The sequence below is a fragment of the Quercus lobata genome, chromosome 5 (genome assembly GCF_001633185.2).
Source record: "Quercus lobata isolate SW786 chromosome 5, ValleyOak3.0 Primary Assembly, whole genome shotgun sequence".
Lineage (NCBI taxonomy): Eukaryota > Viridiplantae > Streptophyta > Magnoliopsida > Fagales > Fagaceae > Quercus > Quercus lobata.
The window spans coordinates 45,709,472-45,736,690 of NC_044908.1; positions in this window are offsets into that span (position 1 = coordinate 45,709,472).

Consider the following 27,219-nt stretch of genomic DNA (forward strand, 5'->3'; position numbering starts at 1 on the left):
GTTAGTGACTAGTTATTATTATTGTTATTAGATTGAGTATTAGAACAACACAATCACAAATAAGAGCAAATTTATAACCAAATAATTATGACCATAACACCAAACAAATATAAACTATATGAGAAGAACTTAGGCTTTAGATTCTATTTAGGAAGATAGGCAAAATAGTAAATAACAAAATTATATAATATATATTTTAAATATTTTTTAGATATATTAAACATAGATGGGTTGGGTCGGTTGGTGGATTTGTAAATCTAATAACCTGAATCCAAATTGACCCATTGTAAAAAAAAAAGAAAAGAAAAAATAGTGACCCAACCCAACCCGGTGGGTTGATTGGGTTAGGTCGATTTTGGCAGGTCAGCTGCACACCCATATATTTAAGAATAAAATTTAGCTATAAAATTGGTTATAGCCGGTCTATATTCCCTAAATATATATATATATATATATATTTGTCATAGCCTACAATTTTATTCAATATCATTAACATTATTACATATTTCAAAAATGTAATTGTTGCATTGCATATTCTCTACGCTCATAATACACATGTCAAATTTTGTACCAATTGAATATTATTTATTTTATGATCTATGTTATCATATTATATTAAACTACAAAAACATGTTATTTAAACAATTTATTGATGACATAACTATTAATATTTTATTTTCTAGAAATTTTGCAATCATGGAAAATACAAAAAAAAGCAATGTAAATATTAAAAAAAAACCCTTAAAAATAGCAAAATGTAAAAGCTTGCCAACTCAACTGTTGTAAAAAATGTTGTTATATATATATATATATACTCTGTGTGTAGCATTGTTTTTTTTTTTTTTTTTTTTTTTTAAATTAAGTGTTATATTCATAACATTTTTACAAAAAATCGTAGGTGCTAAGTTGTTACTGTTTCTAATTTGAACCCACTACTAAAATTACTTTTTTGCCTACCAATAACCTCTAATAACAACTTGCCATTTAAGATTTATTATGAATATGTTATAGATGTAGTGTAGATATTATATTTTGTCCGACCTCGGTAAGCATGTCAAAATGCCGATTTAAGCGCCCTAAAAAGCAAAAACCGTGTTTCCAAAACGAAGAAAATAGGGAAATACACAAAGGAACCATGTTTATAGGGATATACACAAAGGAATCATGTTTATCTTGATTGGATGATGGAACAAACCATTCAAGATTTTAAAATTTCAAACTTGTCATTTTTGGCAAAGTTTGACCAACGTTGACTAAACTCTAACTAAGATTGGTCAAAAGTTGGATTTTTTATCCGACCGTTTGATTGAGGTAAAATTTAATTATGTTAAAGATTGTAAAATTCCCTTCAAAACGACAGTTTACGGGCCAAAATCGTAGATAAAACGAATAAAATATCAAGAAAAATACCAAAACCCTAAATAAATGTATTATTTTCAAGTCAAGGTCTGTTTTGGGGTGTTTTCATGCAAACAATTGTACCAATCTAGCTACAACTGGTGCGATATATTTGAACCAGATCAAAACATGATGGGTTAGCTACCTTCCATAAAAAGGGCTCGAAGACATCTTCTCTGGATTGGGAGAAATGAATTTTGTTAAGAATAGTGTATTAAATTTTCTATATTGTGTCACTTCATTCCAAACGCAATATCTCAGTAACTCCAAATCATATGAGGTCAAAGCTTATGAAAACTAGACATCTAGACCTTTCTAAGGACACTAGTTTGAAAAAAAAAAATCTAAACTCCCAAAGAACTCCAAAAAGGAGCCCAAAAACAAGGTTCAAAAGATAAAATTCCCTAGCCAAAGTTAACTCAAATTCCAAACTTCATAGTTTTGTGTTGAGATCAAACAATAAGACTATGATAATTTGGGCTTAAATCTCTCTTGGTTAAAGTTCTATTTTGCAGGAAACAATCCTGTGTGTTTTTTTTTTTTTTTTTTTTTTTGAGAGAGAGTTTCAACCTATGGCATCCATTTCTGATGATAACTTTTTATCATCAGACCAAAACACCAATAAGTTTTTGGTGTAAGCGGGGATTGAATCTCAAACCTCTTATTCAACCATCCTGTGTTTATATATATACATGCTACCTTTTACAGTTATTAAACATTAAGTGGCATGTTGATTGTATTGTGAGCAAACAAATTACTGGCCTGTGTTTTACTATTTGTTTGAAGTGTTTATTTTGGCAGTTTTGTCACAGACTGGCTCGACAAATCCAAATCCAACTAGGCCTATTCTGCAGGATAAATTAGACCCAAATCCAACTAGGCCCACTCTCCAGAACGAACCAGGCCCAATCCCTCTTAACCCATCAGCCTTCATCCAAGTAGTGTTCATAAATTCTCTAACACGTGTATTTTGACCAAAAAGGCCCTACACTTTTTCTTTCAGCAGTCTTTTAGAGCTGGTTGAACTCCTTATTCATGCCCAAAATTAAAGGAGGATATTGCCCTGAACGCCCTTCCATCCTTACGGCACCCCAAAGTCGTTGGGTAATGAACTTTTGATTTGCCTTTGTGAAAATGTCCAAATAACACCTTTTTGCATACTATTTGACAATCTACTACTGTTTCAAAAATATTTAACAATCTATCACTTTTTAAGTACTCTAGGTTAACGAAATCGAGTTTTTAATAGTACTCAAGTTCTAAGAACTCTAGTTCCTATTGAGTTTGCCAACATGGCAGCGGTTGAGCTAGAATTTTGCACATTAAAAATGCCACCTTGAACTCGATGTCCCTAAGCTCGAGTTCTGTGTTGACCAAACTCGAGTTTAGAAGACTCGAGTACCGTGTTATTTTACATACATAGTACCCGAGCTTAGTAAACTTGAGTCTAACTCAGGTACCATGTTCTTTTACTACACCATACTCAAGTTCTATGAACTCAAGTTTGGATCGGGTATCTTATTATTTTACTAAATTGTACTCAAGTTTTGTGAACTCAAGAACCTTCTTAGGTTTTTAATATAGACTAGATTCAAATTTTAGATTTTTTACTTGACGACATTAAACGTTACTAGTTTAGCTAACTCTAACGGTATAACCACGCCATCCCACATTTTAAAGTTTAAAGCTCTCGGAGGGGGAAAAAAAAAACCTGATAAATGATCTAGATTCAAATTTGAAATTTAAACCTAATTGACGACATCTTTTATTAAAAAATATTTTAGCCTTTAATTTAGTTAAAACCATTATCTTTCCAAAATTTGAATTTGAAAATAACTTCAAAATGATTTGATTCTCATTGTTTATGAAAATTTTATTTTTAAGTGCCCCTTAAGGCATGTCCTAAATTAACTATTCAAATTTCGTTTGACTTAGGTCACTTGTGGAAATGTGATATTTCTTTCAATTTGGCCTTAAAGGCTAAATCTTCTCCAAATTAATTATTTTCCGACCTTCCTTATTCCCAAATATCCTAACTTAAAGTCAAGAAAACCCTAACTCTAAAACAAATGAAAATTAAATGGCAATTACGTGAATTCAAAATTTTTTGTTATGTTATTGGTTTTATAGAATTTATTAATCAATCTAATTAAAGTAATTCAAAGACTCTCAAAAAAAAAAAAATTAAAGTAATTCAAATAATGCAAAATAAAATAAAATAAGATAAAGCAAAGCAACCCCATATGCAAAGGAACTAGTCTTAACTTAGTTAAGCAATCACAAGCAATCTACCCTATCACCTTATTAACTATTTATCAACTAAAGAAAATAAAAATTCGAAGAACGGAATGAGGAATTAAAATTAGGCAATCTTGTTATATATAAGAATTGAAAAATAGTCATCATGTGAGTCATGCATTTATTTCCATCCAAACCTATCAAGCATTCAACATCGAATCAAAGTTAATTCAATACTTACTTATGAATTTGAACCATGCATTCTAATGCTTATAATCATAATTATTTAAATAAGTTAAGTGGGTTACCATTTACTAGTAGAATAGGTTAGGGTATAAAGTAAAAAAAAAAAAAAAAAAAAATCTTGCTTTCTCTCCTGTTCTTTCAACTCGTTGCAAGATGGATTTGAGCAAAACTTATGATAGATTGAGTTGGAATTTTATTGAAGCCACACTTCAAAAAATGGGTTTTAGCCAACAATGGATTCAATTGGTGACGTAATGTGTCAGCATAATGACATACAACATTTTAGTCAATGAAGCTCCTACAGAAAAATTCAAACCCAATTGTGGTATAAGACAAGGTGACCCATTATCACCATACATACTCATTGTCGGCACAAATATTCTTTCATGCATGTTGCAGGATTTAGAAGCTAAAGGCATGCTAAAGGGAGTGGAGAAAAATAAAGGAGGGCTACCTATTTCACACCACATGTTTGCGGATAACATTATCATCTTCTTCAAGATATCCAATCAAAATATAGACAAGCTAAGCCAAACTCTTCAAAACTTTTGTGAAATGTCAAGCTTTTTTTTTTTCAAGAGAGTGTTCAGCAACCATTTAAACTCTTCAAAGCTTTTGTCAAAAACCGAACAAATGAACAAAAAAAAAAAAAAAAAAACCAAAAAAAAAAAAAATTTATACATATCTATACAATATAAATAATGGAAGTTTTGCAATAACTTTTACAAAACTATTTTTGCACCACATCTTTAGCACACTTTATTATTTTTTTATTTTTTGCAATTTTTTACTTTGTTCAACTTTCATCTTCTTCAACTATTGTCTCCCTAATTCAATCTTTCATCTCCTCAAATCATTATTTTTTAAAATTTTCATTTGATGACTTCTATAGATTTTTAAATTTATATCTTCTTAAATTTTACAGTTTCATTTTGTTCAACCTTTCATTTACTTCCACTATTCCTTTTCCATCTTAATTTTTATGTAAATTTCTTATTATTTCATTCTCACCCCTCTCCTCTATTCCTTCAAAGTTTTCAACAACAAAAGAGGACAATACTCTCTCTCTCTCTCTCTCTCTCTCCAATTTTGTTTCTCTTTTGGTCGATTTTTTTATTATTTCAACCACTTATTTTTTCTACTAATAGTTCTTTTGTTATTGTTGATTTAATTGTCACGTCACATATGTTTCTCTTTTTGATAAATTTGTATAGAATTTTATGCATATTTGGGTATTTTGGTATTCTAATTATTGGTCACAAGTTCCTTTATTTTTATTTTTTTTATCCCAGTGGTTTGATTTGATTTGGGTTAATAATTAGTTTTTTTGAAAGTTAGAATTTGGTTTTTATAATGTCGGGTGATTTTTATAAAACATGAAAAGATAAATTATGTAACAATATATTGCAAACATATGTAAAAAGAAGCAAGTAATGATCAAACTTACAGCAGGAAGGTAAGAATTGCATCTTTAAGCAAAAGTTTTTCTTCTAATTTAAGATTGTGGCCTTCATCATGAGCAACTATATTTTTCTGCTTCAACATATAAATAAACTTATAAGATAACCATTGGCAAAGAAAATTGAATTTCTACTAAAGAGCCTGGTAACACTCTTATATCTCGAACTCTAATGGAATAACCCCTCTTACAACAACATCATGGGTGGGGAGTGGGAACTGAGGCCAAAGGAAAACAACCGATAAGTACAAAAATGCTTCCAAATAGTTATGCCAAATAAAAAATATAATTATTTACTGAGCTCAATAGGTTGTGCCCCCCATAAGAAAAAACACATGCAGAATTTTGGATGCCCATATGCACTTGTGGCCATCATCCCCATCCGGACTTGATAGTTCATGCCAATCAGACGACCTAATGCATAACATCCAAGAAAGCCATTTGCAAATTTAACAAGGTCAACCACATTTTCCATTAAAAAATATCTTGGCTTTAAATGTTACACCAAGTTCATATAAATAATTAGTTGTTTATTTTTGTCATAATCTAATGGATTTTCTTTATTCCTAAATTGATTAAAACCACTTATGCCTTGACAAAGAGGTCCATCACATATCACATCAACATCACCATTGTGGGACTCTTTGAGGACACCAATCTTTGTACCATTCACACCAATTTAAATGTTTATAACTAAACAATTAAATCAATAAGAATCAAAAACCAAAAAAATGAAAAAAAAAAAAAAAAGCCAAAAAAAAAATTATTTATACATATCTGTACAATATAAATAATTGAAATTTTGCAATAAATTTTACAAAAATATTTTTGCACGACATCTTTAGCACCCTTTATTATTATTTTTTTGTTTTTTGTAATTTTTTACTTTGTTCAACTTTTCATCTATTTCAACTATTGTCTTCTTAATTCAATCTTTCATCTCCTCAAAACATTGTTTTTTAAAACTTTCATTTGTTACTGCTACAGATTATTAAATTTATAACTTCTTAAATTTTACAATTTCACTTTGTTCAACCTTTCATCTCCTTCTACTATTCCTCTTCCAATTTAATTTTTACATAAATTTCTTATTATTTCATTCCCACCTCCTCCTCTCTCTTTGACTCTCACTCTCTCCAATTTTGTTTCTCTTTTAGTCAATTTTTTATTGTTTCAACCACTTAGTTTTTTCCACTAATAGTTCTTTTTGTTATTGTTGATTTAATTGTCATATCACATTTGTTTCTCTTTCTGATAAATTTGTATAGATTTTTATGCATATTTAAGTATTTTGGTATTCCAATTCTTCATCACAAATTCTTTTTCTTTATCCTAGTGGTTTGATTTGATTTGGACTAATAATTAGTCATTTTGCAAGTTAGAATTTGATTTTTATAATGTAGGGTGATTTTTATAAAACATGAAAAGAGAAATTATATAACAATAGATTGCAAACATATGTAAAAAGAAGCAAGTAATGATAAAACGTACAATAGGAAGGTTAGAAATTGCATCTTTAAGCAAAAGCTTTTCTTCCAATTTAAGATTATGGCCTTCATCATGAGCAACTGTATTTTTCTGCATCAGTACGTAAATAAACTTATAAGAAAACCATCGGTAAAGAAAATAGAATTTCTACTATAAATCCAAGTAACCCTCTTATAACTCGAACTCTAATGAAATAACCCCCCTTACAACAACATCATAGGTGGGGAGTGGGAACTAAGGCAAATTCTGCCAAAGGAAAACAACTGATTATCACAAAAATGCTTTAGGATAGTTATACAAAATAAAATATATATAATTATTTTCGGACCTTAGAAGGCTGCCCCCAATAAGAAAACATGCATGTAGAATTTTGGAAGCCCATATGCACTTGTAGCCATCATCCCCATCCGGGCTTGATGGTTCATGCAAATGAGATGACCCAATGCATAACATCCAAGAAAGCCATTTGCAAATTTAACAAAGTCAATCACATTTTCAATTAAAACATATCTTAGCTTTAAATGTTACACAAAGTTCATATAAACAATTAGTTGTTTAATTTTGTCATTAGTTCATATAAATAATTAGTTGTTTAATTTTGTCATCATCCAATGGATTTTCTTTATTCCTAAACCAATCAAAACCACTTATGCCTTGACAAGGAGGTCCACCACATATCACATCAGCATCACCATTGTGGGACTCTTTGAGGGCACCATTCTCTGTACCATTCACACCAATTTAAAATTTTATAATTAAACAATTAAATCAATTAAAAATTGAAAACCAAAAAAGTCAAGAAAAAAATATTTATACATATCTATACTATAGAAATAATGGAAGTTTTGTAATCAATTTTACAAAACTATTTTTGCACCACATCTTTAGCAGCCTCTATTATTTTTTGTTTTTCGCAATTAAAGTAATTATTCAATATTTTATAGTCAGGTTATACTAATTAAATTCATCGCGACATCAAAAAAGAGAGCACCACGTGAAGAAGGGGAGAAATTATTAGGTTCACCGAAAGGACTGATGAAGTGGTCCTCCCAACCAATGAAATAATGCCACTTATGCAAATGTGTGAGTTAGATTTCTAATCAGCATAAGAATTGAAAATAAAAACCCATTACGTGATGTCACATTTGCATAAATGACAGCGTTTTATTGGTGAGAAGGATCAGGAGGTCCACTCTAGTAATTATGGATCTAATAATTTCTCTATGAAGGGAGTGATGGGATGCACTCCATGAGTACTTAATAATTTAAAAATTACTAAAATTACTACAATTTTTGTACATGAGCTTTACAAATTGAGTTAGGCTTGGGTCCGGTGCATGCATTGGACCTGTTGGGAGATGACATGTGGCCAAAAAGGGGCATGTGTTACCATCGTAACTAGCCCAATGTTTTGCCATTAGAAGTTGATGTGAAAATGAATGTTGTTAGGTTCTAAAGACTTAGGAATTAATGTATTTAGAACTCTAATGTGTAATGTTGGCAAACCATGATCAAAACAGTTGTTAGTCTTGTTTAGACTTGCTCAAAGTGTGTGCGTTGTATGTAAAGTTGGAATCGAGTGGCTGTAGAAGTATTAGTGACTTTCGGCCTGGCTCGATCGATCAAAGAACATGCTCGATTGATCGAATCTCAAGCAGAATGTTTTTTCTATAGAATTTCCAACTCAACCCAAGCCCATTAAGGATTAGGGTTTCAAATCTAATTCTCTTAGTATATAAAGAAAACCCTAGCCACATTTTTAGAGGAGTTCCAATTGCTCATATTGCTGTTTGTGTAAATCTCTTGTGAGATCTGTGAGGAGCTTTCCTTTACACAAGCTTAGGATTATCAAGAGGGAGATTCATTTGAGGGCTTGATGATCATTCAGTTGCGGCCATAAGAACTTAAAAAAACACAAGCGGGGGTGCTTGTACATGCTGGAGAATCCAAGAAAGAAGGAGTCCCTGGTCTCGGAGCTTGCACATGGTCATGTCAGTAAGTTTCTACTGGTGGGTAGCAATAGGATGTTAGCAGTCTAAGTCTTGTTGTACAACTTCAATTCTTTTATAGTGGATTCAGGTTTACCTTGAGGATAACTAAGTTAAATCCTCCCCAAGTTTTTACCGGTTTAGTTTTTTGGGTGATCATACCATTGTGTTATTTATCTTTCCGCTGCTTTGCATGATATGATTGTTTGATTGTGATAACCTAGACCTGAAATTTGGACTAAGTAACAACTTAGCTAATTAACTAGGTTAATCCAATTGTGTTTTTAAGGGGTCTAAAAAACTATCAAATGTGATTGGTGAATTTCAAAAAAAAAGTAAATGAATGTCAAAATTAGATTGGTGACACATTAGTTTGTAAAACAATATTATAAAATTTTTAGGGTTTCTTAGCAGTAATAATTTCCCCTTTTTGTTTGTTTGTTAAGAGTGTAGAGAAAAGAAAAGAAATCAAAGCTATGAATTCTGGATTTCTCTTTACATAGAATCAAACGGAGGATTAGAGTTTTGATTTTAATGGGTGTCTGAAATTGCAAATGCAAAAATATTCGATTGTCTGATCTGTTATTTAAATATGGGTGTTGTCTAAGACTAGTTCTTGTGGATTGGAATGACTAGTAATCTTATAGCTAAAGTTATACATTGAAACATTATGAGGTTATGAAGTTAATAATAATGAATAATTTATGAGCCTGACTTGGTTATTGATTGTGTTATGATATGAGTATTTTCTGCATTTCTTGACATGGTAAACTGTGTAGTTTTCCTTGTGCATTGTGCCCATTTGATGTTATTTGTTGACTGAAGAGATCATGCTGTTTGTTGAATTTCTTTTTTACTACTTATGACCTTTCATATAATTTTCAAATTTTGCTTTTGACCCTTGTCATTTGTATATCGACTATTGGGTGATGAGAAAAGTAGAGAGATCTTCAAAGAGTTGTACTAGTTCAGTGGACATAAACTATCAGCTTTTGTAGAATGCTATTTTGGTTTTCCAACTTTATTCATTTGAGTTGGTCCAATCCGTACATTTAGTTGTGTATTTCTTTTTGCAGGCAGCTTTCACTACAGCAGAAGCTGAATTACCTCCTACACATCCAATCAGACTGGGTTTGGCCTTGAATTTCTCTGTATTTCATTATGAAATTATGAACTCCCCTGAAAGGTATGCGCATGATATCCTTTCCTTTTTTGTTATTTATTTATTGATAAATACCTTTGTTATTGTTTAGATAGAGAGAGAAAGAGGAAGATGATTTACTTGTCCTTGCATGTTAATTTTTATCCCAGGGCTTGTTACCTGGCAAAGCAAGCTTTTGATGAAGCTATCTCAGAGTTGGATACTTTGAACGAGGAATCTTACAAAGATAGCACTTTAATTATGCAGCTCTTGAGGGATAACCTCACATGTGGACTTCTGACATCCCAGAGAATGAAGGTAACTTGTAGATCTTTATAGGATAAATCAATCTTGCCTAGAATTTTACTCTTGATGAAACTTTAGTGACAACCATTAAATTATTTCAGTTAACATCTGCTTGGGTAAATGAATCAGTCTATATACATTAATGTGACAAAGAGGCTGGGTTTTGTCTATCATTTTCAAGTTTCCATGACTTGTATATTTATGTTAAACAGATCTACCATTTTTTTTAGTTGAACAGCAGTGACATTGTTGGGAGGTAATGTATGTCTTGGAGTCAAATTGAATATGAGATCCCAAGAAGGTGCATAAATTAATGTTTTGAAAACGGGAGAAATTAAAGTAGCCTTTTAGATTCAGATTCGAAAAACACGCATTTGTTATTACAGGTCCTATAAAATTAATCAAAGAGGATCTTTTTAAGGAAAGTAATAATTGGATTATAGTTTAGAGAAAGGACCAGAGAGGAGGTTTTTTTTTGGGGGGGGAGGGGGGTGGGGCGGCAGTGGGGACGGTAGCAGTCTTACAAGCCATGATAATTTCTTTGATGTCTTTTTAGAGCAGATTGAGGTGGATTCTTTGCTGCCAATCTGTGTTTGAAACATGTGCATTGTGTTAGGTAAAAAATGTCAAGTTTTGACCCTTTAATCTATTATAATAGTTTTCGTCTCTATCATATCGTTAATTTCAGCTTTTACAGGACAATATAAGTACAATATCCCAAATTTTATTATATGCTTGGAAAACATGACATATCAGTATGGTTATTCTGTTTTATTAGTGGATTATGTACCAAAGCCACTTAATATAATTTATTTTGCACGGACATAACTATGCTGAATATGAGACTGTGTTCCCATGTAAAGATTTGAAAGTTTTTTTTTTTTGGTTTCCCACAGTGTTTCCTCAAGGCTTTCAACCAGAGACTAATCACTGTTCGTGCCAGGTGAGCCCACGAAGGGATAAAGCACTGGCCAAGGAAATTATTTTCAAAGTGCAGGTAGCAGGACTCGAACTAGGGAGCACACCTAGTCGAGCCAAGTACAAGCACTTTGAGACCAAAAGCTCAACCAACTTGGCCAACCTCCTTGGTTAAAGATTTGAAAGTTTACCACCTTATGGATGTCACAAAGCTTTTCTTGAAGATGATCATGTAAATTTTTTCCCCTCCTTTTGAGAGGTTTATATGTTTTGCTTTCCCAACTTATTGAGTCCATTTTAGGAAGTCTACCACAATACTTCTTGTTGTATTTGTTGGTGTGACATGTTGAATACCATTTCTAAAGAGTATACCTTTCAAGGTGGGTTGGGATTATGCTTAATTGGTCTCATCTAGAGGTAATTAGCCCCCCTCCCCCTCTTTTTGGAGGCAGATTTCTAGACTTGAATCCGCAATCCATCACTTTTAGTGGAAGACACTTTGGATTAGGCTTATTTTGTCATGGAGAGCTGGTCACTTATGTTTGAAAAATGATTAGGCACTACAAAAAAAATGTACTATTGCAACGAGCCAAAACTGCCGCAAAAGCCCAGAAAATGCCACTAAAGGTCCATTTGACCTTTTGTAGCGGGTGCTATTGCGGCGGTTTTACTCGTCAGTGTTGCGGTGCCGCAATAGGTCTATTGCGGGAGTAACAAAAAAAGCCACTATAAATGCACCTTTTAGTGGCCTTTTTGGTTTTTTATGGCAGGCAGAAAACCGCTGCCATATGAGGTTAGAATTCATGTCAATTGACTTTTAGCAGTGGGTTATGCCTGCCGCTATTGTTGTCCACCTTTAGCGGCGGGCAAAAGGCGCTACTATAGGGAATCAATTAAAACAAACTAATTTCACTTTTAGTAGTGGGGAGAAACGTTGCTATATGTGTAAACCTTCTAGCGGCGGATAGAAATTGCCGCTATAGGGCTTCATTTAAATCATAATATATGCATCTTTAGCGGCACTTTTTGACCGCCGCTATAGGTTCTTTTTTTTTTTTTTTTTTTCAACGGGTTTTAAAACCACTATTTTTTTTTTTTACAGATATGTTACGAAGAACCTGTAATAGTTTTAGCTCTACTAACACAATACCACAAATGTCTCCAAACTAACGTAATGTTAACATAGAAATATATTATCAAATACATATAACATTGTCTATAAACATTGTCAAAGTTCCAAAGTATTTAAACAAATCCTTCAACACTTTTGCAAGAAGATGCCCTTGGTATACTTTTGCAAGAAGAACCAGTAGTCCCAACTCCACGCCTGCTGGTAATAGTATACTTAATAGTGGTCACTCATTTTGGCTTAACATTGGGAGGTATGGTTGGAGGTGGTGGGGCCAAAGGTGGTGGTCTACCAGCTTCCTCAGAACCACCTGATTTCTCCATCTAGACTAGGGTCCTACTGGCCAAATTTGTAAGAAAATAATAATCAGGAAAAAGAATGCAAATATGTTATGCCAATATAAGAATTTGAGTAAATGGTCAAAATTCCCTTAATTGTAGATGCCAAAAGCTGCCTCCAGTTAGAAGCTAGAGCACAAAAGCAAAACAAGAAAATAGCACCTAAAGAAGAATCATTAAGAAAGCTATTTTATGCTAAATTATGTGTTATTCTGGCTAGGGTTTTTGAAGTACTTTTCTGGATTGTGCCAAATCTGATTTTGGCTCCTGTGAACAATGAAACTACATACAAAATCCAAATCACAACACTAGAATAAAGCAAGCTAAGAAGTTCACTTAACATTTAAAGTCAAACAAACCATTGCAAAAAAATCAAGAAAATACTTAAAACATCAATAACAAGAAAATTCCATGTTCTTTCAAACAATCAGTCTTATACAATAATTAGCTAAAGAAAAGACCATGATAAAGAAGAAATGAAAAGGCATAAGTTTTCAGTTCAGTATAACACAGATTTATTCACTCTACTTAATATTAACCATATCTTTTCCTTTTTCCAAGGCCGGTTAACCATAACAAACAACACAACAATCAAGTGAAAAATAATATTCATATTCATATTTAGAGCCACCAAGGGCCATTGGTAGAAAGCATATGATCCCTTATCTGATGGCATTGTAAAATCAAAACCCCACATACACATGAAACAATTTCTATAGATTTCTTTTTTCTTTTTCAACACTGATAAGTTCTTAATGTGGAGGGCTATCATTTTCATTTTTAAACACCATAGTTTAGTTCCTCTGAGATTATCACTGTAATCAATCACAAGGCAAAGAATATTTCAATTGAATGAAAAAACTAAGCTGCTATAGCCTAAACAACAAATACTTGCATCATACTTGAAAGATTATCAAGTGACTAAACAATTTCAACAAAGAGAACCATACATGAAAACCAATTAAAGAGACAAAAAATTAAGCAAAGCTCCACTTCAACTATAAATATTTCTAGAAATAAAAAAACTACGAATGAATTTTAAATCTACTCTAATCAGAAAGCTAAAAGAGGTTATTTTGAAAACAATGAAATATATAGTTTCATTGATGCAGATCATATTGTGATAGATTTGTTGGAGTTTTATAGATTCAAATAATTTCAAACAATTTTAAGGAGAAGAAACTAACCAGAGAGAGGTTTTGAAACTCTAAGACTCATCATCATTGGACTCATAAACATCATCGCTAAGCTCTTCATTATCGATAAAGTCTTGTTCAAGCAATTCATCCTCACTGATCAACGGTGTATCATAAATGGTTCCTTCTTCATTAACTCGAGTCCAAGCATGGTTGTCATTTGCATCATCACATGCATCATCAGTGGTTATATTGTAAGGGACATTCTCAAGATAGGTACCCATTCATCATCATATGTGAAGCATTAATACCAACATCAAACACCTCCCTAGGTTTTGTTTTGACCAACATCACCCACTCTTTATGTCTCACGTCTTCCACGTAAAACACTTGTGAAGCTTGAGATGCAAATACATAAGGCTCGTCAATCAATCGACCACTCGTGTGTATCAATCGTGAAAAATTGACAAGGGGAAATCCAAACTCATCTTTTTTGCATCCTCTCCCACTAATAACGTCAACCCATTGACATTTGAATAGTACATATCGATACTTGTCAGAGTAGTTCAACTTAATAATATCAATTAGTACACCATAATAAGTAGCACTACTTTCAGTAACAACACAAACTTCACTGTTTTGAGTTTTCCTAGTTGCCTCAAAGTCTTTGGTGTGAAAATTCACACCATTTATAACATAACACTTGAATTATGTTGCTTCATTATTTGGATATCAAGCAAGCCATATGAATTTATTAGAGAGTTTCCTTTTCTTAAATGCATCCATTAACATCACCTAATATAGACAATGACGTTTATTATAAGTATGCTATCTAAAGTGTTACAACTAAGTTTTATATATAGACATTGAAATCACCTATTATAAACAATAAAGTTTTATGTATATGCTTTACTTACATAGTTCCTAAACTAGCTGTAGAATTTCTCCATGTGCTGCTTTTGAATAACATCATCAGTTATATGAAAAGGGAAATCAACCTTGGTCTCCGCTATGTGTACATTATGTAGACAAACGTGTTAGTTTTAAGTTAGAATATTGTACTTGAATGCCATGAAAGGATACGCAATGACATATTACTTACTCGCGAAATGGGGTGATTTTTTCACAATTGAATAGTACATAACGATGTGCTTGGATCCATGAATTTGAATCTAGTGTAATGCTCACCATTTCGCTCATGGATTCCTCAACATTCCTTACAGGCCGATTTCAACAGATTTAAAATAGCGTAAGCAGAATGCTAAGCATTCCTCTGCTATATACCCTTATGCAATGGAGCCTTCTGAATAAGTTTTATTATGCACATAAGACTTAAGTCTTGACAAGTACTTTGGAACTTATCTCCCTAAAGAAACAAGATAAGTCAATTAAAGGCCTACTCACTTCAGGGGCCAAAGATCCGTGTATTGCTATTAGAAAAAGTTGTTGCATTAAGATGTGATTATCATGGCTCTTCATCCCACTAATCTTGTGTTCTTTAAGTTTAATACGACGTGAGATGTTTGAAGAATATCCATTTGGCACTTTTACATCCTTCAAAACTTGTAGAAAACCATCCTTTTCACTAGCATTCATATGGTAGCAGGCATGTGGCATACGTGTCTAATCATTCCCAACCTTTTCCAAGTGAAGTTCATTTCTTATACTCATATCCTTTAAGTCTTGACGTGTCTTCAAGTTATCCTTTGTCTTGTCGTCCAAGTTCAATAATGTGCTGATTATATTATTAACTACATTCTTTTCAATATGCATCACGTCAAGATTGTGATGCAACATATGGTTCTCCCAATAAGGTAAAGTGAAAAATATACTTCTCTTCTTCCACGCAGTTAAGACTTCCTCCCCTCTTTTTCTTTTATTGGGCAAATTAACTGTTTTCTTCCCAAACACATGATCGACTATAGAATCCATTTGTAACATGATTTCTCTTTCGGATACCGTAATAAGAGCTGATCTCGTATCAACATGCCCATCAAATGATTGTTTTTGTTTACGGAATTTATGATCACTATCCAAGAATTGCCTATGTCCAATGTAACTAAATTTCTTTCCATATCTTAACCAACGAGACTGACTATCATTGTTACAAGAGGGACATGCAAGAGCACCTTTGGTACTCCAACCTGAGATATCACTATATACAGGAAAATCATTTATGGTCCACAATAATGTAGCATGCATTTGGAATGATTTTTTGGAAGACACATCAAACGTTTTTACTCTAACATCCCATAATTCCTTCAGTTTTTCTACTAGGGGTTGTAAGTACATATCTATATCGTTCCCGGGTGAGGTTGGATCGGGAATCAATAATGATAGTATGAAAGAAGACCTTTTCATGCACATCCATGGAGGGAGATTGTCACGCCCTAAACCCAAAAGGGTTCAAAGTGTGAGGGAAGGACCATTAAGAGCGAGAACATAGGAGATTTTTTTTTTCTTCTTTTCCTCTCCTCGACACATGACAAGAATAAATAACCATACTAAAATCTTCATATTACAAGTCACAACTCTATGACACATTTACAAATAATAACTCAAGTCATATACCTCCAAATAATGCATGAATATATTTCAAAGCTCCAAATGGATAACACAAAACAACAATCCCTTCTAGAATACACAACCTCAACATTGAAGTTAGGCCTACAAAGCCTAAGGTTAACAAATCTCAAGTACCCAACCTACAATAGAATTAATTATGATCTCGTTAAACTTTGCAAGATTGAGTCACCAACTAATTATAGCATAAATCTCTTAATTAGCATAATGCTTCAATTACCACCAATAAAACAAGCTCCATGCCCGAGGTGTAAGGTTGAATTTAATCAACCATCTTATTGGCTTTATTCTGTGCCAAATTTGCTTGTATTTCAGCATTTAGAAACCCTGTATTTAGGTGGGCTTGTTGTAACGGTAGTGAGTGAGATAGAGTGAAGTTTGCTCAAGAGTGTGCAAGAAAACAGAGACTCATGGCTGGCCTCGCGGGTGACTCGCGGCTGTAAGCCGCCAGACGCAGTACATGTGCCAAGCATGTCAGAAGATGAACAGTCATGCCAACTGGAGCACTACAGGACAAAACAGGACAACTGGTCATACGGTTATCTCACGACTGGATCTCGCAACTCAGTCAAGTTACGAGACCAAGCCGCGAGCCAGCCTTGTTTTGAAAAACCTGACGTTTCAAATTCTCTTCTCACCTTAGTATAAATACCCCTTATACCCACAAATAAAAGAGAGCTTCCAGAGAAAATTTTGAGAGAGAAACCCTAGAGTAAAACAAGATTGATTCATCTACAATCTTTACATAAGTGTCTCTTCAAATTCCTCAACTCTCTTCTTCTCCATTGCCAAACCCTTAAGAGGCCTTTTACCAAAACCTTGTTCTCACCATATCCATTATTGTGAGAGGGCTGTTTGGTTTTCTGGGAAGCAGTTAGGAAGGAACCAATCTTCATTGGTTGATGCTACGGTCTAGTAGTGGAATCCGGGAAGCTAGAAAAGAAAAAGGTTCGGCGCAACCTCATTGGAGCAAAAAGCTTGGAGGGCTTAGGTGCACTAGGTAGATTAGGCTTGGAGGGTCTATTGCTGTCCATGTATCCCAACTACATTTTCTAGTGGATTGTTTACTGGTTGGAGGGCGGCGGAGAAGTTTTACGTCGAGGGCTTCGGTTTCCTCTTCGATACCACATCGCGTGTTGTCCTTGTGTTTGCATCTTCCTTCCCTTTATGTTTGCCTTTTATTTTCTACTGTGAATGTGTTTTTATTGGCTTAGATTGTTTACCAATTCTGTGTTATGCTTTAGTTCATGTTCCGCACATTAATTGTTTGATATAAAGCTTGAATTGGTAATTTGTTAATTGGGGGTCTAAACGTTCAAGGGTGTTTTTACACTATTTGAACTTTCAATTGGTATCAGAGCGGGTACACGTTTATTAGTTTCATTACCATTATGTGATCCTTAACTCCCTATTGAGATGGATCGGTCTCAATCCCTAAATGCATCTCCATTTTTTGATGGTAGTAATTATGCTTTTTGGAAGGTTCGCATGAGAGCATTTCTGTGCTCCATTGATGAATCTATTTGGGATGCTGTTGAGAGTGGTTGGACCAGACCTGAGGCAGCCAAATCCACATGGGATAAGACAGCACTCGCTGCATCTAATACTAACAGTAAAGCTCTAAATGCTATTTTCTGTGGTGTGTCTCCAGATGAATTTCACAGGATCTCCCACATTACCGTTGCCAAAGAAGCATGGGAGATATTGGAAACTACCTATGAAGGCACGAAGAAAGTGAAAGACACCAAGTTGCAAATGCTGACCACTCGGTTTGAGGAGCTCAAAATGAGTGAGGATGAGTCCTTTGACTCTTTCTATGGGAATATGAATGAGGTGGTTGTCAGCAAGTTCAATTTGGGGGAGAAAACGGAGGATTCTAAAATTGTAAGGAAGATCCTTCGATCATTGCCGGAAAGTGTTCGTGCTAAAGTGACAGCGATTGAAGAGAGCAAGGACCTTGATGACATCAAAGTCTAGGAGCTGGTTGGTTCTCTTTAGACTTATGAGTTGTCGCTGCCCAATCAACGGAAGAGTAAGTCTCTTGCTCTTAAGACCATTAATGAGAAGGTAGAAGTCCATGACTCATCAGAAGAAGATGTGGTTGATAAAGATGTTGCATACCTTGTAAAAAATTTCCGAAAATTCTTGAAATTCAAGAATAATAGAAAATTTGGTGATAAAGGAAAATTCCAAAGTTCAGGAAGGGAGAGAAGAGAATTCAAAAAGAAAGATGGAAAAGAGTCCCAATCTACACAAGGTGTCACTTGTTTTGAATGCAACGAGCATGGACACTTCAAGAAAGAATGTCCGAATTATATGAAATTGAAAGGCAAGGTGTATGCCATGACATTAAGTGACTCGGATTCATCCGACTCAGAATCTGAAGAAAGCTGTGATGGAAAGGGGAACTATTCAGCTTTTATAACTATTGCCCATGTTGAGTTTTCAGACAAGTTGAATCTGCTTGTACGAGACCCTGGAGAGAGGTTGGTATTTTGAGTTTTAGGAAAGGACTTTTTGGTAATATGGGATTAATGGCGATTTCTGGTCCTGTTCTTCGTCCTAACAAGCCTCCATCCCCTCCACCGATTTTTCCTCCACCTCCTTTTATTCCAGAATATCAAACAAGGTTGGCCTACTCTCCGACTACAGATTAAAAACACTTGTTCACTCTGGATAATACTCCTCCGTCCAAATGGCATGATGAGATCTTCAGCATGTATTCTTGGTGTATTGCTGAACTTCAAGCTCTAAATGCCACTATTGCCCAGACCATTGCTAAATTTGTAGCAAGGATTACAAGAAGATTAAGAGAATGGTGGATCAATCTAGGAGAATATAGACAAAGGCAGGCAGCCCAATGCAAAACGCTAGAAGACTTTTTCACCATTGTCCATAACGAATTTCTGGGCTCAGTGACTCATTATACAGAGGTGGCTCGAGAAGAATTCCTCTTGATGAAATGTTGCTCATTTGAAAGGAAAGATTTGGAGAAACATTTTGACAGGATGTCAAGGAGATACTACTCTTTTAATGGTATGGATGATGTTAATGCCAAGCATACTTTTCTTAACTCCCTTCCAGAACCATTAGGAGATGAAACTCTCCGCATGATGAATCTTCAAAAAATAACGTTGCAACAATCCTCCTTGGGAGAAATCTATCAGCATATGCTAATTGCCTTAGAAAAGCTCTGCAACCAAAGAAAATTCCTTTCCGAAATTGACAAAGTCCATAACAAGCTAAAAGACAATTGCAGAAGGAAAGACTTGCAAATCAAATGCTATGAGAAAAATTGTGCCTGTTCACAGAAAAAGAGAAATCATTTCAAGAAATACTTTGGAAAGAAGAGATATTATGCAGGGAAAAAGAAAAAATCTTTTGGGAAGAAGAAATGGAAGTTTCTCAGAAGGAAGCAGTTTAAAGGAAAGACTTCAAAAGTCTGCTTTGTATGCAGAAGACCAGGATATTTTGCAAAAAATTGCCCGAAAAAGGAAAAGGCAGCAAAGCTTCTTTAACAAGCCCAAATCCATACTGAAGATATTCCTTTCTCTGATGTAGAGTCACTCTTTTCATTGGATGATGATTAATCCCCTCAGGCATTGGCAGTCCTGGCCTATTCCACTTTAGAAGAAGACTCAGAGCCAGATTATGAATATGATTCAGAACAAGAAATCCAAGCCATTTTTACATCCCAACCAATTATAGCTCCCCTGACCAACCCAACACCTATAGCTCAAGTACACCTTCTCCTTGATACCTACTCTAGACCTATTCCGGTGATAGCTTTATTTGATACAGGAGCAGCAGCAACAATCCTTCATCCCAAAATTATACCTGAAGAATGTTGGCTACCCCATCACCAAATGTTTAGAGCAGCAAATGGAGAAACATTTCTTATAACCCTAAAAAGTAAGCCTATCCTCATCTGAATCTTCCCAACCCTAACCATTAAACACCAAGTTCTTGGATCTCCCCTTACAGGCAGAGACCTTCTTATAGGATTTGATCTCCTTTATCAGATACCAAGTCTCAGATGGTCTTCAAAGGGACCCATGCATAAACAACATCTTCTCACTTGGACCCAAGTACCCCATCTATTTGCAATTGACCCCTTTGATTCTCTAAAATTCCAGATTATCAAAGACTGTTGTGCAAACAGCCATTCCGAATTCCTCCTTAAAAATCCAAATCCCTTGTGGAAAAACCCAAAATTTTTCATATACCTCCCATTCAAGAAAAATGAAGATGTCAACCCCACCAGAGCCAACCACAGAGGAATGAACCCAGAACACTTAGCTTTGGCCACTCAAAAACTATCCACTCTCCTATCTGAAGACCTCATTGAACCCACAACTTCTCCCTGGGCATGTGAAGCCTTTTATGTTAATAAGCATGCCGAGCAAGTTCGTGGTAAACTCAGATTGGTAATCAATTACCAGGATCTCAATCACTTTCTTGCAGATGACAAATTTCCTTTGCCAAACAAGAGTGCTCTTTTCCAGCATCTTTCAAATGCAAAAGTGTTTTCAAAGTTTGATCTCAAAGCAGGATTTTGGCAATTAGGCATCCATCCAGAAGAAAGATATAAGACGGCTTTTTGCATTCCAAATCACCACTATCAATGGACTGTGATGCCTTTTGGTCTCAAAAATGCTCCCTCTCAATTCCAAAAAGCAATGGTAATGTTATTCCAGTCACTCTTGACCAATGCACTAATTTATGTGGATGATATCCTTTTGTTCTCAAAAGATGAAGAATCCCATGCCAAGTTGCTCACTGAATTTTACAGTTTAGCAAAATCTCAAGGAATAATGCTTTCAGAAAAGAAAATGGTCATAGGGCAATCTTCTATAGACTTTTTGGGAGTAAACATTTCAGATGGGAAATATACTTTGCAGCCTCACATAGCTATCTCTTTGAATGAATTCCCAGACAAGCTCACAGGTGCCAAGCAGATACAACAGTTTCTTGGAATTGTAAATTACATGTCAGATTTCATTCCAAAAGTCTCCAGATACAGGAATTGTTTGGCCCAGTTGCTAAAGAAATCTCCTCCTGAATGGAACTCTACTCACACTGAAGTGGTTCAACAATTAAAAAAGTTATCCGAAAAGCTTCCTCCCCTACAGATTCCAAGACCAGGCAAACGAGTATTGCAGACAGATGCAAGTGATGAATATTGGGCAACAGCTCTTTTTGAAGAAATTGATGGTAAAAGGAGTATTTGTGGCTATAAAAGTGGTGCATTCAAGCCTTCAGAACTTCATTATCATTCTACTTTCAAAGAAATTCTTGCAGTCAAACATGGAATTGAAAAATTCCAGTTCCACCTTCTTGGATATCATCTTTTAGTAGAAATGGACATGTCTTCCTTTCCCAAGATGCTCCAGTTCAAGAGAAAAATGCTCCCACATCCCCAGTTACTCAGATGGTCAAATTGGTTTTCACAATGGTCCTTCCAAGTCAAGCATATCAAAGGAAAAGATAACCTCCTTACTGATTATCTCTCAAGAAAACCTCCAGCCATTAACACCACAATCCTCTCTCCACCCTTATGTGTATATCCTGTTACAGATCCATCCTCATCCACAAGCCTTTCTCCCATAATCCCTAATGATATCCTTAGCATGATTGAAGACCTTCCCCCAGAAATAAAAGACTAGATAAAGACCTTGACTCTTAAAGCTAGAACCCAAAGAATCATTAAAACCCTCCATGATTACCTCAAAAGGTGCCAACCTCATTTTCTAGCCATTTTCCCTAACATAAACCAGCCATGGAAAACACCTTTTGCCTTTTGGATAACAAATTGGACGGTTGCACATTACCTTTACATGTGGTATTTACTCAATGAATATCACTTGTGCCTCCATTTTGAGCCAGAATTTTATGCATATATTTTCCCACGAGAAAACAGGTATTTTCATAAATTCTGGTTTGAAATTTTGAAGAATGATGCTCATGAGGGACAGTGGACAAGGTAGCCTACCACAGAACATCCAAGATTTGGAAGCAAGATTACTTCAGCATGCGTGATTGTAAAGCTTAATTCCAAAAATGACATCCGTACAGAAGGAATTTTTCACCTGGCAGAAATCCATTGGGTAATCAATCTAGATGGCACTCCACATACACATCGAGACCCATCTTGGGTATCCTGTTACCATGCTCTCACAATGACAGAATCCCTAAACAAAGGAATCTTCCCTAAAATAGTACCCATAGACCCAGAAGTGTGTAGACAGCAATGGCCACATGATGATCACTGGGAAATGCCCAATCCTCTCATTGGATTTGATGACCCCTATTATCATAACCATGATCCAGATGTCAATACTGATGAAGATGAAGAATGGTTCCAAGGAAGAGATGGATGGGACTAATTATCTCTAACACTTAAAAAAATAAATAAATAAAAAAATCCAGAATCATCTTTAGACGTGGCATCCTTATCCACAACAGTAGCATTCCTGCTCCCTCCTCAGAAGCTTATCCAAGTACAGATCACTCTTCCATCCAAAATGGACACTTGTTCATCAGCTCCAGCTTCAATCCAGTTACTTTTGAAACCTATCCTGGCATGCACAATTATATCAAGCCCCTACCATTTTGCCACTTGTAAACCAGATATTTTGGCCCCTACTATCTACTGAGACAAATATAGTACATTATCTCTAAGCTTTGTATTCTATAAATAGCACTTTTGTAATTCTGTAGAGGCAAGAGTGAAAAAAGAAAGAAATCCTTTAGAAGCCTTGTAAGATCACCAGTCTTTGTAAGATGTTCTCCACAGTCTTCAATGTCTAATGTAAAAAGAAGATTATGGAATAAGGAAGCAGGAAAATTATGGAAGTTGAGTAATAATATAAACTACCAAGGAGATGAAAAAAAGAACATGAAAATATGGGATTGAGCACAACACAAGATACAACAAACTGGAAGATATTATTAGATTTAACAACTTTTTTACATTAGACATTGAAGACTCTGGAGAACATCTTACAAAGACTGGTGATCTTACAAGGCTTCTAAAGGATTTCGTTCTTTTTTCACTCTTGCCTCTACAGAATTACAAAAGTGCTATTTATAGAATACAAAGCTTAGAGATAATGTACTATATTTGTCTCAGTAGATAGTAGAGTCCAAAATAGCTGGTTTACAAGTGGCAAAATGGTAGGGGCCTGATATAATTGTGCATGCCAGGATAGGTTTCAAAAGTAGCTGGATTGAAGCTGGAGCTGATGAACAAGTGTCCATTTTGGATGGAAGAGTGATCTGTACTTGGATAAGCTTCTGAGGAGGGAGCAGGAATGCTCCTGTTATGGATAAGGATGCCACGTCTAAAGATGATTCTGGATTTTTTTATTTATTTATTTATTTTTTTTTAAGTGTTAGAGATAACTAGTCCCATCCATCTCTTCCTTGGAACCATTCTTTATCTTCATCAGTATTGACATCTGGATCATGGTTATGATAATAGGGGTCATCAAATCCAATGAGAGGATTGGGCATTTCCCAGTGATCATCATGTGGCCATTGCTGTCTACACACTTCTGGGTCCATGGGTACTATTTCAGGGAAGATTCCTTTGTTTAGGGATTCTGTCATTGTGAGAGCATGGTAATAGGATACCCAAGATGGGTCTCGATGTGTATGTGGAGTGCCATCTGGATTGATTACCCAATGGATTTCTGCCGGGTGAAAAATTCCTTCTCTACGGATGTCATTTTTGGAATTAAGCTTTACAATCACGCATGCTGAAGTAATCTTGCTTCCAAATCTTGGATGTTCTGTGGTAGGATACCTTGTCCACTGTCCCTCATGAGCATCATTCTTCAAAATTTCAAACCAGAATTTATGAAAATACCTGTTTTCTCATGGGAAAATATATGCAAAAAATTCTGGCTCAAAATGGAGGCACAAGTGATATTCATTGAGTAAATACCACATGTAAAGGTAATGTGCAACCGTCCAATTTGTTATCCAAAAGGCAAAAGGTGTTTTCCATGGCTGGTTTATGTCAGGGAAAATGGCTAGAAAATGAGGTTGGCACCTTTTGAGGTAATCGTGGAGGGCTTTAATGATTCTTTGGGTTCTAGCTTTAAGAGTCAAGGTCTTTATCTGGTCTTTTATTTCTGGGGGAAGGTCTTCAATCATGCTAAGGATATCATTAGGGATTATGGGAGAAATGCTTATGGATGAGGATGGATCTGTAACAGGATATACACATAAGGGTGGAGAGAGGATTGTGGTGTTAATGACTAGAGGTTTTCTTGAGAGATAATTAGTAAGGAGGTTATCTTTTCCTTTGATATGCTTGACTTGGAAGGACCATTGTGAAATCCAATTTGACCATCTGAGTAACTGGGGATGTGGGAGCATTTTTCTCTTGAACTGGAGCATCTTGGGAAAGGAAGACATGTCCATTTCTACTAAAAAATGATGTCCAAGAAGGTGGAACTGGAATTTTTCAATTCCATGTTTAACTGCAAGAATTTCTTTGAAAGTAGAATGATAATGAAGTTCTGAAGGCTTGAATGCACCACTTTTATAGCCACAAATACTCCTTTTACCATCAATTTCTTCAAAAAGAGCTGCTGCCAAATATTCATCACTTGCATCTGTCTGCAATACTCGTTTGCCTGGTCCTGGAATCTGTAGGGGAGGAAGCTTTTCGGATAACTTTTTTAATTGTTGAACCGCTTCAGTGTGAGTAGAGTTCCATTCAGGAGGAGATTTCTTTAGCAACTGGGCCAAACAATTCCTGTATCTAGAGACTTTTGGAATGAAATCTGACATGTAATTTACAATTCCAAGAAACTGTTGTATTTGCTTGGCACCTGTGAGCTTGTCTGGGAATTCATTCAAAGAGACAGCTATGTGAGGCTGCAAAGTATATTTCCCATCTGAAATGTTTACTCCCAAAAAGTCTATAGAAGACTGCTCTATGACCATTTTCTTTTCTGAAAGCATTATTCCTTGAGATTTTGCTAAACTGTAAAATTCAGTGAGCAACTTGGCATGGGATTCTTCATCTTTTGAGAACAAAAGGATATCATCCACATAAATTAGTGCATTGGTCAAGAGTGGCTGGAATAACATTACCATTGCTTTTTGGAATTGAGAGGGAGCATTTTTGAGACCAAAAGGCATCACAGTCCATTGATAGTGGTGATTTGGAATGCAAAAAGCCATCTTATATCTTTCTTCTGGATGGATGCCTAATTGCCAAAATCCTGCTTTGAGATCAAACTTTGAAAACACTTTTGCATTTGAAAGATGCTGGAAAAGAGCACTCTTGTTTGGCAAAGGAAATTTGTCATCTGCAAGAAAGTGATTGAGATCCTGGTAATTGATTACCAATCTGAGTTTACCACGAACTTGCTCGGCATGCTTATTGACATAAAAGGCTTCACATACCCAGGGAGAAGTTGTGGGTTCAATGAGGCCTTCAGGTAGGAGAGTGGATAGTTTTTGAGTGGCCAAAGCTAAGTGTTCTGGGTTCATTCCTCTGTGGCTGGCTCTGGTGGGGTTGACATCTTCATTTTTCTTGAATGGGAGGTATATGAAAAATTTTGGGTTTTTCAACAAGGGATTTGGATTTTTAAGGAGGAATTCGGAATGGCTGTTTGCACAACAGTCTTTGATAATCTGGAATTTTAGAGAATTAAAGGGGTCAATTACAAATAGATGGGGTACTTGGGTCCAAGTGAGAAGATGTTGTTTATGCATGAGTCCCTTTGAAGACCATCTGAGACTTGGTATCTGATGAAGGAGATCAAATCCTATAAGAAGGTCTCTGCCTGTAAGGGGAGATCCAAGAACTTGGTGTTTAATGGTTAGGGTTGGGAAGATTCTGATGAGGATAGGCTTACTTTTTAGGGTTATAAGAAATGTTTCTCCACTTGCTGCTCTAAACATTTGGTGATGGGGTAGCCAACATTCTTCAGGTATAATTTTGGGATGAAGGATTGTTGCTGCTGCTCCTGTATCAAATAAAGCTATCACCGGAATAGGTCTAGAGTAGGTATCAAGGAGAAGGTGTACTTGAGCTATGGGTGTTGGGTTGGTCAGGGGAGCTATAATTGGCTGGGATGTGAAAATGGCTTGGATTTCTTGTTCTGAATCATATTCATAATCTGGCTCTGAGTCTTCTTCTGAAGTGGAATAGGCCAGGACTGCCAACGCCTGAGGGGAGTAATCATCATCCAGTGAAAAGAGTGACTCTACATCAGAGAAAGGAATATCTTTAGTATGGATTTGGGCTTGTTCAAGAAGCTTTGTTGCCTTTTCCTTTTTCGGGTAATTTTTTGCAAAATGTCCTGGTCTTCTGCATACAAAGCAGACTTTTGAAGTCTTTCCTTTAAACTGCTTCCTTCTGAGAAACTTCCATTTCTTCTTCCCAAAAGATTTTTTCTTTTTCCCTGCATAATATCTCTTCTTTCCAAAGTATTTCTTGAAATGATTTCTCTTTTTCTGTGAACAGGCACAATTTTTCTCATAGCATTTGATCTGCAAGTCTTTCCTTCTGCAATTGTCTTTTAGCTTGTTATGGACTTTGTCAATTTCGGAAAGGAATTTTCTTTGGTTGCAGAGCTTTTCTAAGGCAATTAGCACATGCTGATAGATTTCTCCCAAGGAGGATTGTTGCAACATTATTTTTTGAAGATTCATCATGCGGAGAGTTTCATCTCCTAATGGTTCTGGAAGGGAGTTGAGAAAAGTATGCTTGGCATTAACATCATTCATACCATTAAAAGAGTAGTATCTCCTTGACATCCTGTCAAAATGTTTCTCCAAATCTTTCCTTTCAAATGAGCAACATTTCATCAAGAGGAATTCTTCTCG